We start from the raw sequence: 16,865 nt of genomic DNA, 5'->3' as shown, positions 1-16,865 counted from the left end.
AAAAGTCTTATGCTTTTGGGCCTTGAAAGAAAACCTGAGAAGGACATTGTTTGAGGGCACTGTTGCCTTTATAGAAAAGGCACTGAAGAGCCAGCCTCCTCAACTCTCCCGAGTCGCTGACGGAAAACACACCTTAAAGCCATCAGAGGAGAATGGAGAACGAGCTCAGAAGACAGAAAAGAATGATCTGAATAAGAGGGTTGGTTTTCCAGAGAGTCCAGAGCGGTTTCACCCAGAAATTGGAAGAAGGGAGCGACAAGTCCAGGGAAAGGAGGAGCTGGGCGGGAGGCTGGAGCGGCCGAAGGCAGGAAAGGCGCAGGGCCTGCAAGGCAGAATCAGCCGACTCAGATCCGTCGCGGACCACCTGCTGAAGGCCAGCCCCTCGCCCCGCCTCCGTGGGGGCCCCGCGGGTGGCGGGCACACAGACATCCAGCAGAAGGAGGGGGCAGAAGATGGCCATCGCCCTGTCCCCGGGGTGGAGGGCGATCTGAAGGGTGTCACTGGTGATGCTGGCCGCAGTGTGCCCTTCCCCGTCCCCAAGAGGAACATCAGGGGACAGCCAGGCGCCTGCGGGAAGAAAAGCAGATGATCCAAGAGCTTACAGCACAAGTTACAAGTCTCCAAACAGAAGAAGCCTCTGTGAAGGGTGAGAATTCCCGGCTCGATGGTGAGATTGAGCAGCTGAAGCTGAAGCTTCAAAGTCTGCCTGACGCCTATGACGACTGTGTGACGCAGCTTCACAGAGAGTTGTCCCAGGTGGAAGCTCGCTGCTTACAAGTTGAGAAGCAACTCACCCACGTGTGTAGAGACCTGGACTCCACACGTCAGATGCGCGACCTCTGCAAGAAGATGGCCCAAGACGCAGGCGAGGAATTGGAGAGAACCACCTCCTACCACCTCAAGAAGATCCACTTCCAAGAGAAAAGAGCTGGGGAAGGCTGGATGGCGGCGGTGGCCACCAAGAAAAAGCTCCAGGAGCTGTGACAGGAGAGTGACCGCACCAGGCAGATGCTGGCGCAGGTCGAATCCAACGTCCAGCCTCCCCCCTAGGGGCCCTGGTGCTCCTGCTGCTCCGCCCGCAGCCCCCAGGGGCCTGGCAGTGTCGGGGGGGGGGGCCCTGGGCCATCAGGCCCCCCAGGAAGGAGGAGGGCACCGCGGTGAGGGAGCAGGGACCTGCGGTCACCTGCAGGTGTGACTCAGCTCACAGCAGCCGGTCCAGACGCTCACAACCACAGCACAACGTCCGCACGTGTGCTCTCTTTTGAAAGTAATTTTGATTTTTCTCTTTATATTTAGCTACTATAACTTAATTGTTCTTTTCTAAGTAGATAAAACTTAATTTATAAGATTTTCTCAAATTTTCATATCCATCTGCATGTATTTCTGTTGAAGGGATTTCGTTTGTTCCTTCCTTAGTTAAGCTACTATTGCTAAATTGATGCCACAATTACTCTTATTAGAATAGCATGAAAACTCTATGGTAGTGTTATTTAAATGTAGACCCAATAGTATAATTCTCATGGACACATAATAAGTATTTTATTTTGATTTGAGTTGAATGCCCACGATGACTTGAAGCATCCATTAAGTCTGACATGAATGGAAAAGTTGAACACAATAAAGACCATTTCTGTATGCAATGGCTAGTTTTACAAAACTGAGGAGGTAATTTAACACTTACCTTAGTCAACTTCTGTTGATTTTAAAAAATGTAAAAACAAAAAAAAAAAACAAAACAAATATGTTAACAAAATAGCACCACGTTCAAACTAGGTAATCTTTGTTAGTGTACGCCTAAATTCACAGTTTAGTCCTAAATTCATCGGATTAGATTAATCCTAAACTCACAGGTTGGAGTACTTTAGATTTTGCAGCCGTGTCTTTCTGTTTTGTAATTTTTTTTCTTAACTGTTGTTATTTTGTTAAAAAGTTTTCTCTTTTTTTACATTTCTAAAATTTATGAAGTCAAAATTTAAAAGTGTTCTCTTGATGGCAGACACACACACGCCAACCACAGTACAGATACTCAGCCTATTCAGTTGCTTTGTGGGTAGCTGAAAATGTAAAGTTAGAGTTTCATTTTTTTAAGTGACTAAATAAATGTTGAAAATAAAAATGGTGTTGTTTTGGTATATAATTTGTATATAGACAAAAGATTCATAGATCATATCGACAGAAAATGAGAGGTACCTGATGATTCAGTAAGGGTCCAACTAGAAACCCTTCATCCAAACGGTGCAGCCGAGGGCGCTGAGATGCAGGCAGTCACCTGAGCTGCACCAGGGATGCGGGGGGACCGAGGAAGAGGGCTGTGAGGTGCCGGCAGTAAGGAAGCTCTTCTCACTGCTGGGTCTGGAGGATGAGGGGCGAAGACGGCATCTGAGCTCAGCGAGGGGCGTCAGAGGGACAGGGAAACCTTCCCCGCCTCTGTCCTGTCCCTCCTTTTACTGCTGGAGCAAAAGGCAGCCACCCAGGGGGCCCGGGGAGGGCCGGCAGGAGTCAGCCTCCGGTGCAGAGCAGCCCAGAAAAGGCGCATAGAACCTGGAGAACGACCAGCACACTTGACCCTATTTGATCCAATGTGTGTGTGTGTCTATTGCCTTCATTCACATCCACTTATTTAGTATGTTTGGAGTGTCTGTGACCTTTGACAACGTATAGGTGTTGGAGTGATGGAAAAAGGCAGCCAGGTGAGGCCTGTGGCCCCCTCCCCATGGACCCGGGGAGGGACGAGTTCAGAGAATAAAGAAAAAGAGACAAAGGATGGCAATCTCTGCCCTGCAGACAGCTCCAGTGGGTGACGCGCAACGTGCGAAACCAAGGAGGTGGTATTTATGCTGAGATTTTAAAAGGGAAGAGGAGTTGGCCTGGGAAAGTCAGGGGGCAGAATACTCCAGGCAGAGAGGACAGGAGTATAGAGACCTGAGAACTGGGTTTCTGGGCAGGGAAATGGGGCAAAGAGGACGGGGAGGGGGAGAGGGGGACGGGGAGCAGGCCCGCTGCACAGACATCTCTCTAGCGCAGGGTAGGGACACCAGGGAGGGTGCAGACCTGGGGGAGAGGGCTGGAGGCCGAGGACACGGAGTGATGTGTATCCTACACAGGTCTCTGTGGGCGGGGAGAGAGCGGAAGGTGGGGTGGGGGGAGGGGGGAGTTTGGAGGAAGGGGGCTCACAGGGGTCTGCGTGGAGCACTGGGGGCTGCGCCGGGGGGTTGTCACAAAGACTGAGGAGGAGGACAGATGGGGCTGCGTTTTGTTGGTTGAGGGTCAGAGGGGAGGAATGAAGAACAACTCAGACTTTTTCTAAGAATGCCATGTATGTTTGCTCTACAAGCAAATGAGTAAAACTTCTGCATGAGAATCCTAAAAAAAAACTCAGCAAGATGACACCCCGTGAAAGCCTGCGTCTCTGGGGCACAGAGGGTTGAGCAGGCGAGCACTTGGGCTCCCCAGGTGTCTGCCATCCCTGACGGCCCTCGGGATCAGTGGTCTCACCCCTGGGGGTCCCACCACAGGGACTCCAAGGGCAGGTACGGGAGGGGCTGGAGGGGAGGGGGAGGATTCCCAAGTGTGAGGCGCTGGCTACCCGAGTGGAGCTGTGAGGGCGCTACTCGTGGGGAGACCAAGGTGAACCCTAGGTTTCCTCCAGCAGGGTGTGCGGGCTGTGGAGAGACGGACCCGGGCCCAGGAGTGCTCGGTGAAGGAGGCCTACACACTCACTGTTGGCTCTGCACCGGCGCCCAGACTGCCTGCAGCAACCTCGGGTGAGGTGGGAGGTCAGGGAGGGCTCCCTGGGGGAGGTGGCCCTGAGCTGAGTACTGAAGCACCAGCAGGAGTTCTCTACAGGGCTTTCCACACTTGGAGGGGCCTGTGAATCCCTTGGAGATCTTGTCACAAAGCAGATTCTGATTCATCAGGTGTTGGGTCCTCCTGAGTCCTGCACTGCTCACTGGTAATGCTGAAGTTGGGTAGAGAAGTGGATGAGCAAAGATCTTTAGGTGACGGTGGGGAAGGAGTGTGGGAGAAAAGAAAGGGGGCCATGGCATTTCTGGCTTGAGCCCAGGCACAGACCAGAAGGCATGGACAACCTGGCCGATCTGATCTATAACTTAGACAGGTGCACTGTCCCCTGAGGACACACCTCGTTTCAGAAGAGCACGATGAACTTCCAATCGGCAGTTGCCCTTGAGGGAGCCATGCGTGGACAACCCTCTTAGACCTCCACAATCCCCTGTGTCAGGAGGTAACCCATGTCTGTTCTCTTGCTCAGTCCAGACACCTGAGGACCCCTTCTGACCTGATCCTAGTTCCTCACCCACTACGTCCACTCCATCACTGAGTCCATAGAAGATTCTTCCAAACTCCCTGTGTTTTCCCTCAGTCTCAGCCACCATCCTCCAGTGCAAACCACCCCTCTGCCTTAGATCACTGTCACTCCTGTGACCGTCCATCCTACTTGGGCCCCACGTCTCCATACTTCTTCCCTTGTGTCTCCTCCCAGCAGCCGGAGTCATCCCTTTATCCCACGACCTGAGCATGGCCAGAATGAAGCCAGACCTTGGCACGCGTGGGATGAAGGTGCAGCCGACCCCTGACCTTGGTCCCCCTTCTCCTGGCCCTGGGTCATGTACAGCAAGGAAGAGCAGCGCCCACTGCAGCCTGGATAATTCCAGGGGTGCTTAATTTATGCCTGCATGTAACTGACAGCTGCCCTCTTCACTCATAAAATTGTTCCAGTTACGACAATAGTTATATGGCCACAAAATGAATGGCTCACTTGAGTTCAAACCTTTCAAAAGGAACTGCCACATTTTCTCAAAATATATAAGCTCATGCAAAATGTGATCAAATGATTTAAATTTAAATCTGAATGCAGCCAATGGAGTCAAAAAAGCACCACTTTTTTTTGCCAACTTAACCAATAGGGCAACACCATATTTTTAGTTAAGATGATTCTGCAGTCTTAACTTCCTAATTAAAAGCTATTCTAGTTTGGAAAAGGTCTCAACAAAAGCCAGGTAACGTGTCAGGTAAACACAACACCAAGTACACTAGGGTTGCAGTTAAGGCCCCTCCAGTTTACTGTCGATTCAGGAGACTGTTCTTGAAAACCCTTTCACAAGAGCCCATTCTAATGCAAAGTTCATGTGATGCAAAAGTCACGGGAATTATAGACAAACGATTCACCTGTTGGACTCAGACTCAATAGCATTTTGTGGTGAAGTTAGATCTTGAGTCTCAAGGTAAAAAAGTGCTCGTAGGAAGACAAGGCGGCAGTAACTCCCACCCGGGGCCCCTCGCGGGGAGTTGCTGTCCCGTGAGGGGCCAGGACACCTGTATTTATTCCAAGATCCTCTCACGATTCTGATGCGCAGCAGAGACGGGGAGTCACTGTAGTGGGGACTCGACTCTAATGTGTTGAAAAGTTGTGCGTCTTCCTCTGAGTCACAACTCGGGTCCCCCCACTCAATTCTCAGGGCCCATGACACTAAGGTTACGATTTTAATAATGAATAAGCTTTAATTTTAGAGCACTTTGGGTGCATAGCAAAACTGAGTAGAAAGTGCATAGAGTCCCCTTACATCCCCTGTCCCTACACACTCAAAACCTCCCTGTCACCACCCCCCACCAGAGAGGTACATTTGAACCTGCAATGACCCTTTCCTGTCCCCAAGACACTGGGGCTCACTCTTGGTGCTGGACATTCTGTGAGCTTTGACAAACACCATAATGACATGTGTCCATCTTGACAGTGTCATACAGAGTATTTCTGGTGTCCTAAAAATCTGTGTTCGGCCTGTTCACCCCCACCCCAAATGCTGGCAACCTTGACCTTTTCACTGTTTCCTTAGTTTTGTCTTTTCCAGGATGCCATGTAACTGGATTCATATAGGGTGTAACTTTCTTAGTCTGACTTTTTCACTCAGTAGTATGTTTTTAATTTTCCTCCATATCTTTTCATGGCTTCCTAGCTCATTTCTTTTTCAGTGCTGAGTAATATTCCATTGGATTCACCTGGATGTTTAACCCTCAGAGTTGTCCCTACTCAGCCACCAGTGATTCATCCATCAGGTTTTCCTACCCCAGTGTTGGTTTCCAGGGAGATTTCTGCTCCTGAGAGTCTACGCTGGTTAAGTAGTGACTCTCTGTGCCTGCCTGCCTGTCTCTCCAATTTTGGGAGCAGCAATTTTCCCTGTGACCTCATTACTCTGACATATTTAAGAAGAGTTGTAATTTTTCATTTTGTTCATCTTTTCACTTGTTCTCAGGGCAGAGTGATGATTTCCAAGCCCCTCACACACAGTTCATGGTATTTTCATTTCCACTCTCTCTCCTCCTGCGTTGCTGATCTGTGGGGCACCCACCTCAGCTGGGTGCCCGCTCCTCCAGCTTCCTTTGGGTTCAGTAATGGGGAGCCCAGCAGGGGACTGGAGGGAAGTGGGAAGATGAGGCTAGGTCACTGGATCTCTTGCTGCATTTGACCAGGTGGCCATGAGCTGGCTCTGTCCACGGGCTGAGAAACACTCTGCTCTTAAGGGGCTGACTCTACACGACTCTTCCTCGGGGTTACACCAACAGCTCTTCCCTCGGTTCCCTCTGGCCCAGGGCGCTGACTTGCCCACAGCAGGCAGCCCAGGTGATGCCACGGCTAGCTTAGTGCAGCTGCTGTAACACATCACCACAAACTGGGAGGCTTAGAGAACTTGTTCCTTACACATCCGGAGGTCAAAAATCTCAAAATCAGTCTCACTGGGCTAAAGTCAGGGTGTTGGCAGGGCTGGATCCTTCTGGAGGCTCCTACACTCCTTGGCTTGTGGCCCCTTTCTTCATCGTCAAATCCAGCAGCATGTGATCTTCCCATCTCTCTCCGGCTCACTGATCTCTGCATTTGTCATCACAGCATCACTGACTCTCCTGCCTCCCTCTTACAGGGACCCTTGTGGTCACATTTAGAACCACCTGAATAGCTCAGGAAAATCTCCCCATTTCAAGATCCTTCGCACATCTGCAAAGTCCCTTTTGCCATATGTCAGGTAACCTACGCACAGGTTTGGGGGTTAGGAAGTGGGTGTTGTTACGGGGGCCATTACTCAGCCCACCCCACAGATGCCTTATGCCCTGCAGTCCTGCTCCACCCATACCTGTTTGAACAGCACCTTCATCTATGAACTGTCCTCAGAGTAACCTATTTCCAGCATCACCTGTTTCCCTGACAGCACTGTCCATGGCTCCTGTATCAGAAATGTGTGGAAAAGATTACCTCACTAAGCATTTAACAGACATTTTCCCAAGAACATGAATAGATCACAGTTTATGGAAAAGTCAGATTTATGCAAAAATGCAAATGGATATTGGCAGTGTTCTGTAAACTGAAGATTTCGGACAAGACAATAAAACGAAGACAATGTCTACATAAACTAACATACTTTTGAATAACTCTCGTCTAGATTTTCATATAATGCTGCTTTCATTATTGTGAGATGGAACCAGCTATATTTTTTAGCAAGGACCATATTCCAGTCAAGAAAGTGTCTCCCAGGACTCAGTGGCTGCTCTTGGCTGTGCAACCTATGTGCTTTGTTCCCAACTTCACACACAGTGAACGTGGGGGCAGAATAATGACCCTTCCCAAGGTGCCCATGCCCTAATCCTAAGAACTTGTGAATTCGTTGTGTTACATGGCAAACACACTCTGCCAATGTCCTGGGTTATCTGGGTGGACCCCGTCTAGTCACATGAGCCCTTGAAAGTAGAGGACTTTCTCTGACTAAAAGCAGAAGAGAGATGAAGCAGATGGTGAGTCAGAGAGATTCGAAGAATGAGGAGGAGTCATATGCTTTTCCTGTCTCAGAGATGCAGGGACGATGTCTAAGGAGCAGAGAGAGGCCTCTAGGAGCTCAGGGCGGTCCCCAGCTGACAGCCACAAGGAAATGGGACCTCAGTCCTACAACTGCAGGGAACTGGATTCTGCTAAAGATCTGAATGAAGTTGGAACCAGCTTTTCCCTGGAGCATCCCAATGGGAGCCCAGCTGATCGTCTTGCTTTCAGCTCTGTGAACTGACACAGAGAAACCAGGTAAGCAAACTCAGACTCCCAACATACAGACCCTTGAGATGTTAAAGAAATATTTGTTTAACCTCCTAACTTTGTGAGAATTTGTTATGACAGCAATAAAAAGCTAATATAATGCAATTTTAGTAAGAACAGGATACATGTTGTAAAATATTACTCTTTAGAAGATGCATCATTGCGGAGGTGGGATCAAGATGGTAGAGTAGGAATATTCTGAGCTCACCTCCCTTGGGACTGGGACACACAACTATGTATAGACCTGCTCTCTCTGAAAACAACCTGAAGTTCAACAGAACGGCTCTTCTACAACTAAGGCTATAAAGAAAGTGCACACACACACACTGAGGTAGGTAGGAGGGGGAAAGAAACAGTCTCATCAGAACCCACACCCCAGCAGGTGACCCCAAAAGAGGAAGAGGCTATCACAAAGTTAGAGGCCCTCCCAGCCCTGGGGTCCAGCACCAGGAACATGAGCCCCCTTAATTGACTTTGAAAGCCAGCAGGACTTGTGACTGGGAGAATCGGGGGGCTGTAGGAAACTGAGATTCCACTCTTACAGGATGCGCACAACTTACTCCCTGTCTCAGCACAGAGATAGCTGATTGAAAAGTGCCTGGTGCTCTAGGTGGCCTGCCATCAGTGCTCCAGCACAGCTCCCAGCCCACACTGGCTCAGTTCCTGACCTCCATGCACACACTGGTGGAAACATTTTAATGCCCCAGGAGAAGCCCTGGCCCATGCTGGGCTACAACTCTGGCACCCTCCCAGGTCTAGTCTGCTCCCACCAAAATGGCTGATCCCAACTTGCCCCAGGAAAAGCCCCAGCCGGCACTCACTTCACCTTCAACCCTCCAGCTAAAGCCACTAGGGTCATGCAGCTATATATATGCACACTCACACAAGGACACGCCTTCAAGACCTGAATCAGGTAACTGTTTCACCTCACTTCATAGAGACACACAGGGAAAGTCAAACAAAATGAGAAGACAGAGACATATGTTCCAAACAAAAAAACAAGATAAAACCCCAGAAAAAAAAAAAAAAACCCTAATGAAATTAAGATAAGTAATTCACTTCAAGAGTTAAAAGTAACAGTCATAAAAATGCTCACTAAATCAGGAAAGAGTAGAGAAACACAGTGAGAACTCCAACAAATAGAAAATATTTAAAAAAAAAAACTCTTAGACCTAAAGAATACAATAACAGAAGTGAAAAATACACTAGAGGGAATCAACAGCAGAGTAGATGATATAGAAGAGCAGATAAATGACATGGAAGACAGAAAAGTGGAAATCACCCAATTAGAACATAAAAAAAAAAAAAACACAGTTTTAAATGAGGATAGCTTAAGGGACCTCTGGAAAAACATCAACCATACTAACATCATATTGTAGGGGTCCCAAAAGAGCAGAGAAAGAGAAAGAAGCAGAAAAAGTACTTGATTAAATAATGTTTGAAAACTTTCCTTATCTGGGGAAGGAAATAGATATCCAGGTCCAGGAAGCAGAGAGAGTCCCCAGCAAGATAAACCCAGAGATCCACACCAAAATAAATCGTAATTAAAATGGCAAAAATTAAAGATGAAGAGAGAGTTTTAAAGGTAGCAAAAGAAAAACAGAGTCACATACAAGGGGACATCCATAAGGCTATCAGCTGATTTTTCAGCAGAAACTATGCAGGCCAGAAAGGAGTTGTGAAATATATTTAAAGTGCTAAGAGGAGGAAAAGTGTACAACCAAAGATACTCTACCCAGTGAGGTTATCATTCAGAATTGAAGGAGACATAAAAAGTTTCCCAGGAAAGCAAAAACTAATAGAGTTCATTGCCACCAAAACAATTTTAAAAGAAATTTTAAAGAGTCTTCTTCAGCAAAAAAGGAAAGTCCGTAACAAGATAAAGAAAACACATGAAAGCAAAAATCTCACTGGTAAAAGCTAATATATAATAAAGACAGTGGATCAACCACTTAAAAAGCTAGTGTGAAAATTAAAAAACAATTTCATAAAGTCAATTATAACTACAATAAATAGTTCAGGGATACACATAAAAGATGTAAAATATCTTTTTTGCAGAGGTGGAGCAAGAATTTAGAGCTTTTAGAACGGTAACTGCAAACCAAAAACCTACAATAAATACATAAAAAAAGAAGTAGAAAGGAACCCAAACATAACACTAAAAAGAAAATTGTCAAACTACAAGGGAAGAAACTAAAAAAGACAAAAGAGAAGAACTACAAAGCAGACAAACAAACCAAATAGAAAACAAGTAACAAAATGGAAATAAATACATATCTATCAACAATCACTTTAAATGTTAAGTGTAAATGAACTAAATTCTCCAATCAAAAGACACAGGATGGTTGAATGGATTTTTTTTAAAGGCCAATCTATATGCTGCCTATGAAAGACTCACTTCAAAACTAAAGACATACAGACTGAAAGTGAAGAGATGGAAAGAGAACATTCCATACAAATGGAAACCAAAATAAAGCTGGAGTAATAATACTCTTGTCAGACAAAATGGACTTAAAAAAAAGTCTGTAACAAAAGACAGAGAAAGGCTTATATAATTAAGAAAAAAATGAAAGAGGGCCAAAATAAATAAAATTAGATATAAAAGAAGAGAAATTAGAATGCGTATCACAGAAATACAATCATAAAAGAATACTAAGAACAATTACATGCCAACAAATTGGACGCCCATGAAGAAATTAATAAATTCCTAGAAACATACAGTCTTCCAAGACTGAATCAGGAAGAAATAGAGAATCTAAAAAGACTGATAACTAATGAAATTGAATCAAGGGGGGAGGGTATAGCTCAAGGGGTAGAGTGCATGCTTAGCACACACAAGGTCCTGGGTTCAATCCCCAGGACCCCCTCTAAAAATAAATAAATAAATAAAACTAATTACATCCCCCCAAAATAAAAAATTAATAAATAAATTTAAAATAAAATAAAGATTAAAAAAAAGAAAGAAAGAAGAAATTGAATCAGTAAAAAAAAAAAAAAAAAAAAAAAAAACCAACAAACAAAAGTCCAAGACCAGACAGCTTCACAGGGGAATTCTAACAAACATTTAAAGGAGAATTAATGTCTTTTCTTCTCAAACTAATCCAAAAAATTGAAGAGGAGGAAATACTTGCAAACTCATTCTGTGAAGACAGCATACCTTGATTATCAAATCCTCAACATAACAAAGGCCATTTATGATGAAACAGCTAAGATCATACTCAATGGTGAAAAGCTAAAAACTTTTCCTGTGAGGTCAGGGACAATACAAGGATGCTCACTCTCAGCGCTTCTATTTAACATAGTATTGGAAGTCCTAGCCACAGTGATCAGACAAGAAAAAGAGATATGTTGTCTGAATTGGAAAGGGAGTCACGGAGTCACGTCTGTCACTATTTTCAGATGACATGATACTATATGTAGAAACCTCGAAAGATGCAACCAGAAGACTATTAGAACTAAGAAAGGAATTCAGTGAAGTTGCAATACATGAAATTACTATACAGAACTTTCTTGCATTTCTAAACACTTGTAATGAACTATTAGAAAGAGAAATCAAGAACACAATCTCACTTACAACTGAATCAAAGAGAATAAAATACCTAGGAATAAATTAACCAAGGAGGTGAAAAACTTGTACCTTGTGAACTATGAAACATAGAAGAAAAAAATTGAAGACAACATAAATAAATGGAAAGATATCCCATGTTCACGGATCAGAAGAATTAACGTGGTTAAATGTCCATAATACCTAAAGCAATCTACAGATTCAATGCAATCCCTATCAAAATACCAGCGGCATTTTTCATGGAACTAAAACAAATCATCTTAAAATTTGTATGAAATCGTAAGTGACTCTGAATAGCCAAAGAGATCTTTAGAAAGAAACAAAAACAAAACAAAAAACAAAGTTGGTGGTATGGTGCTTCCAGATTTCAAACTGTACTACAAATAAAAACACTATGGTCCTGGCAAAAAAACAAAACAAAACAGACGCGTAGATCAATGGAACAGAACAGGAAGCCCAGCAAAAAACCAACACACATTTGGTCAATTAATCCGTGACGAAAGATGCGAGAATATACAATGTAGAAAAGACAGTCTCTTTTAATAAGCGGTGTTGGGAAAACTGGACAGCCACACGTGGAAGAAAAAAATTAGATCATCTCTCACACCAGACACAAAAATAAGATCAAAATGGATTAAAGACTTAAATGTCAGGCTTGATGCCGTAAAACTCTACATAGAAAACATTGATCTCAGCAGTATTTTTTTGGATCTGTCTCCTCAGTCAGGGGCAACAAAGGGAAAAATAAACGAATGGGACCAAATCAAATTAAAAAGTTTTTGCTCAGGAAAGGAAACCATCAACAAAACAAAAAGGCAACCTATTTAATGGGAGAAGATATTTGTAAATATGTCCGCTAAGGGGTTAATACACAAAATATATAAAGAACTTATAGAATTCAATATAAAAATCTAATTAAACAATGGACAGAGAAGGTAATTATGTATTTTGCAAAGAAGACATACAAATGGCCAACAGGCACATGAAAAGATGCTCAATATCACTAATCATCAGGGAAATGCAAGTCAAAACCACAGTGAGATATCAGCTTACACCTGTCAGAATGGCTGTCATCAAAAAGACAACAAATCACAAGTGCCGGTGAGGATGTGGAGCAGAGGGAACCCTTGCGCACTGTTGGCGGCAATGCAAAATGGTTCACTATGAAAAATGGTGTGGAGATTCCTCAAAAAATTAAAAATAGAGTGTAAACTTGTTTATCTATTTTATATATACCAGTCAGTATCTGCAAATCTCAAACTCCCAATTTGTCCCTTCCCACCCCCTTCCCCCCATTAACCATAAATTTGTTTTCTATGTCTGTGAGTCTGTTTCTGTTTTATAAATAAGTTCATTTGTCTTTTTATTTTTTAGATTCCACATATGAGTGATAGCACAGGGAACCATAGTCAATATCTTATAGTAGCTTACAGTGAAAAAGAATATGAAATTGAATATATGTATAGCCATGTATGACTGAAGCATTGTGCTGTACACCAGAAATTGACACAACATTGCAAACTGACTATACTTCAATTTAAAAAATTAAAAAAATAGAACTACCATATTATCCAGTAATTCCACTCCTCAGTATTTATCTGAAGAAAACAAAAACACTAATTAAAAAAAAAATGAATGCTCCCCTATGTTCATTGCAGCATTATTTACAATAGCCAAGATATGGAAGCAACCAAAGTGCCTATCAAAAGAGGAAATAAAGAAGATGTGAGATACATGTATATGTATATTTACACACACACATATATACAACAGAATATAACTCAGCCATAAAAAATAATGAAAACCTTGCCATTTGCAACAATACGGATACATCTAGAGGATATTATGCTAAATGAAATAAGTCAGAGCGAGAAGGACAAATACCGTATGAATTTATTTATATATGGAATCCAAATAACAACAAACAAAATAACAAAGCAGAAACAGAGTTGTAGATAGAGTACAAACAGAAGGTTATCAGAGCGGGGGAGGGTGAGGAAAGGAGAGAAACAGCTAAGGGAGATTAAGAGGTACAAAATTCCAGTTGCAAAATAATTGAGTCACAGGTATGAAATGTACAGTGTGGGGAATATAGTCAATAATTATGTAATGTATTTGGTGACAGACGATAATTAAACTTATCGTGGCGATTATGTTGAAATGTACAGAAATCTTGAATCACTATGTTGTGTAACAGGAACTAGCGTAGCATTGTAGGTCAATGATACTTCTAAAACAAACAAAAAAAAACGCCACGGAAAATGAGATCAGATTTGTGGTTATCAGGGGTGTGGGGGGAAGGGGAACTGGATGAAGGCAGTCAAAAGGTACAAACTTCCAGTTGTAAGATCGAGCAGTATTAGAGATGTGTTGTCTAAAAAGATAAACACAGTGAATGCTTCTGTAGGATAGACGTGAAAACTGTTAAGAGACTAAATCCTAAGGGTTCTCATCACAAGGAAAAAAAAAATTTCTATTTCTTAAATTTTGTGTCTGTCTGAGATGATGGATGTTCACTGAACTAACTGTGATAATCATCTCATGACGTATATAAGTCAAATCATTATGGTGTGTACCTTAAACTTACACAATATTGTATGCCAATTACATCTCAGTAAAGCTGGAAGGAAAAAACAAGAAATATGCAGATACTGGGAGGAAATGATAATGATAAGGGTGGGGGATATAGGTGATTGTTAATTTTTTACTTTACGCTTTTATGTATTTCTAGTTGTCGGCAGTGAGCAGGTATTGCTTGTAAAACTAGAAAGAAAACAATAAATGTCATTTTAAAATGTTCTCATAATCCAGAAAGTTCCTCTGTCCCCTTTCAGATCAATTTTCACTATCCTAGAAATAACCCCTGTTCTCATTTCTGTTGCTACAAATTAGTTTTGCCTGATCTAGACCTTCATAAATGTCTGCATACACTATGCTCTCTTCCTGTGTCTGCTTCTCTCACTCAGATCGATGCTTTTGCAATTCATCCACGATGTCATGTGTTTCAGAGATCTGGCCCATTTTTTGTTGTTGTTGACCACTGTCTGGATATACTATAATTTGGTTATCCATCCCAAGTACATAAGCATGGAGGCTGTTTTTGGTTTGGAGCTAATATGAATAACGATGCTATCAACATTTTTTTTGCAGGGCTCTTCGTGAACTTGTGTTTTCATGTTTCTGGTTATTGACTTGAACATCATAGGGTTGATGTATGTTTGTGGTTTTAGGAAACTTCCAATCAGTTTTCCAAAGTGGCTGTATCATTTTACACTCCCAACAGAAATGAGTGAATGTTCTGGCCGCTCCACATACTCTGCAATTCTTCATCTGGCCAATGTTTTTTCACTTCAGCTATTCTAACAGGGGTATAGTAGTATATCAGAGGGGTTTTTTATCTGCCTTTCCTTGATGAGTAATGGTGTCGAAAGTCTTCTCACATCCATACTGGCCGTATATCTTGTCTGGCATTGTGTCTCTTCATGTCTTTTGCCCATTTTAATTAATTACTTATTTTGTTGTTGAAATCTAGTTGACATACAATATTACGTTAGTTTCAAATGTACAACAGGTGATTCAACATTTAAATACGTTATAAAATGATCACCATGATAAGTCTAGTAACAATCTGTCATCATACAAATGTATTACTATATTCCTTATGTTGGCCATCTTTCATGTTGTATATTACATTCCCATGATTTACTTATTTTATAACTGGAAGTTTTACTTCTTAATCCCCTTCACCTATTTTGCCCAATCCCTGACCACCCCCTCCCCTGTGGTGGCCACCAGTTTTTTTCTCTGTATCTATAAATCTCTTTCTGTTTCTTTCTTTCTTTCTTTTAAATTTTTGCATCTAAGTGAAATCACATAGTATTTGTCTTTGTCTGACTTCACTTAGCATAATATTCTCTAGCTCCATCTGTGTTGTCGCAGATGGCAAGATGTCATTCTCTTTTATAACTGAGCCATATTTCCTTGTATGTATATATACCACATCTTCTTTATTCTTTCATCTATTGATGGGCACTTAGGTTGCTTCCATATCTTGGCTATTTTAAATTATCTGCAGTGAACATAAGGGTGCATTTATATTTTGAATTAGTGTTTTTGTTTTCTTTAGGTAAATACCCAGAAGTGGAATTGCTAAATCCTATCCTAGATCTATTTTTAATTTTTTGAGTAACCTCCACACCATTTTCCATAGTGGCTGCATCAATTTCCATTCCCACTAGCAGTGCACAAGGGTTCCCCTTTCTCCACATCCTTAACTAACACTTGTGATTTGTGTTCTTTTTGATGATAGCTGTTCTGACAGGTGTGAGGTGATATCTCACTGTAGCTTTGCAGTCTCTGATAATTATGAATATTGGCTCCTTTTGGGTATATCGTTTGCAAATATCTTCTCCCATTCATTGGGTTGCTTTTTTGTTTTGTTGATGATTTCCTACACTGTGCAAAATCTTTTTAGTTTGACGTAGTTCCATTTGTTTCTTGGAGGTTTCTTTGCTCGTTTTTCTGTTTTTGTTTTTGATTTTTTTTTTTTTTTTTGGCTTTTGTTGACCTTGCCTGAGGAGACAGATCCAAAAAATATTACTAAGACCAAGTTCAAAGAGTTTACTGCCTATGTTTTCTCCTAGGAGTTTTATGGTTTGGGGTCTTATTAAGTCTTTAAACCATTTGAGTTTATTTTTGTACATGGTGTAAGATGGTGGTTCAGTTTCATTCTTTTGCAGGCAGCTGTCCAGTTTTCTCAATACCGTTTATTGAAGATGCTCTAGTTTCTCCATTCTATTCTCTCACTGCCTTTGTTATAGATTAACTGGCCATATAAGCATGGGTTTATTTCTGTGTTCTGTTCCATTGACCTCCGTGTCTTTGTACCAGTGCTGGTCTGTTTTGTCCGCTGCAGACCTGCAGTGCAGTATAGTGAAAAATCAGGAACCCTGATACCAACAGCATTACTCTTCTTTCTCCCAATGACTTTGACTATTTGAGGTCTTTTGTGATTCCATACAAATTTTAGAATTACTTGTTCTACTTCTATGAAAAGTGCCATTGGTATTCTGACTTTTGCCCACTTTTAAATTGAGTTGTTTGCATTTTTATTATTGAGCTGCAGTAATTTTAAAAAATCATTGTTGGCAGAAGTCCCTCAACAGACTTCTAGGACTATCTTTTCCTGGTCTGTGGATTTTCTGTTTAGTG

The sequence above is a fragment of the Camelus ferus genome, chromosome 1, assembly GCF_009834535.1.
Source record: "Camelus ferus isolate YT-003-E chromosome 1, BCGSAC_Cfer_1.0, whole genome shotgun sequence".
Lineage (NCBI taxonomy): Eukaryota > Metazoa > Chordata > Mammalia > Artiodactyla > Camelidae > Camelus > Camelus ferus.
This window is presented reverse-complemented; position numbering follows the sequence as displayed.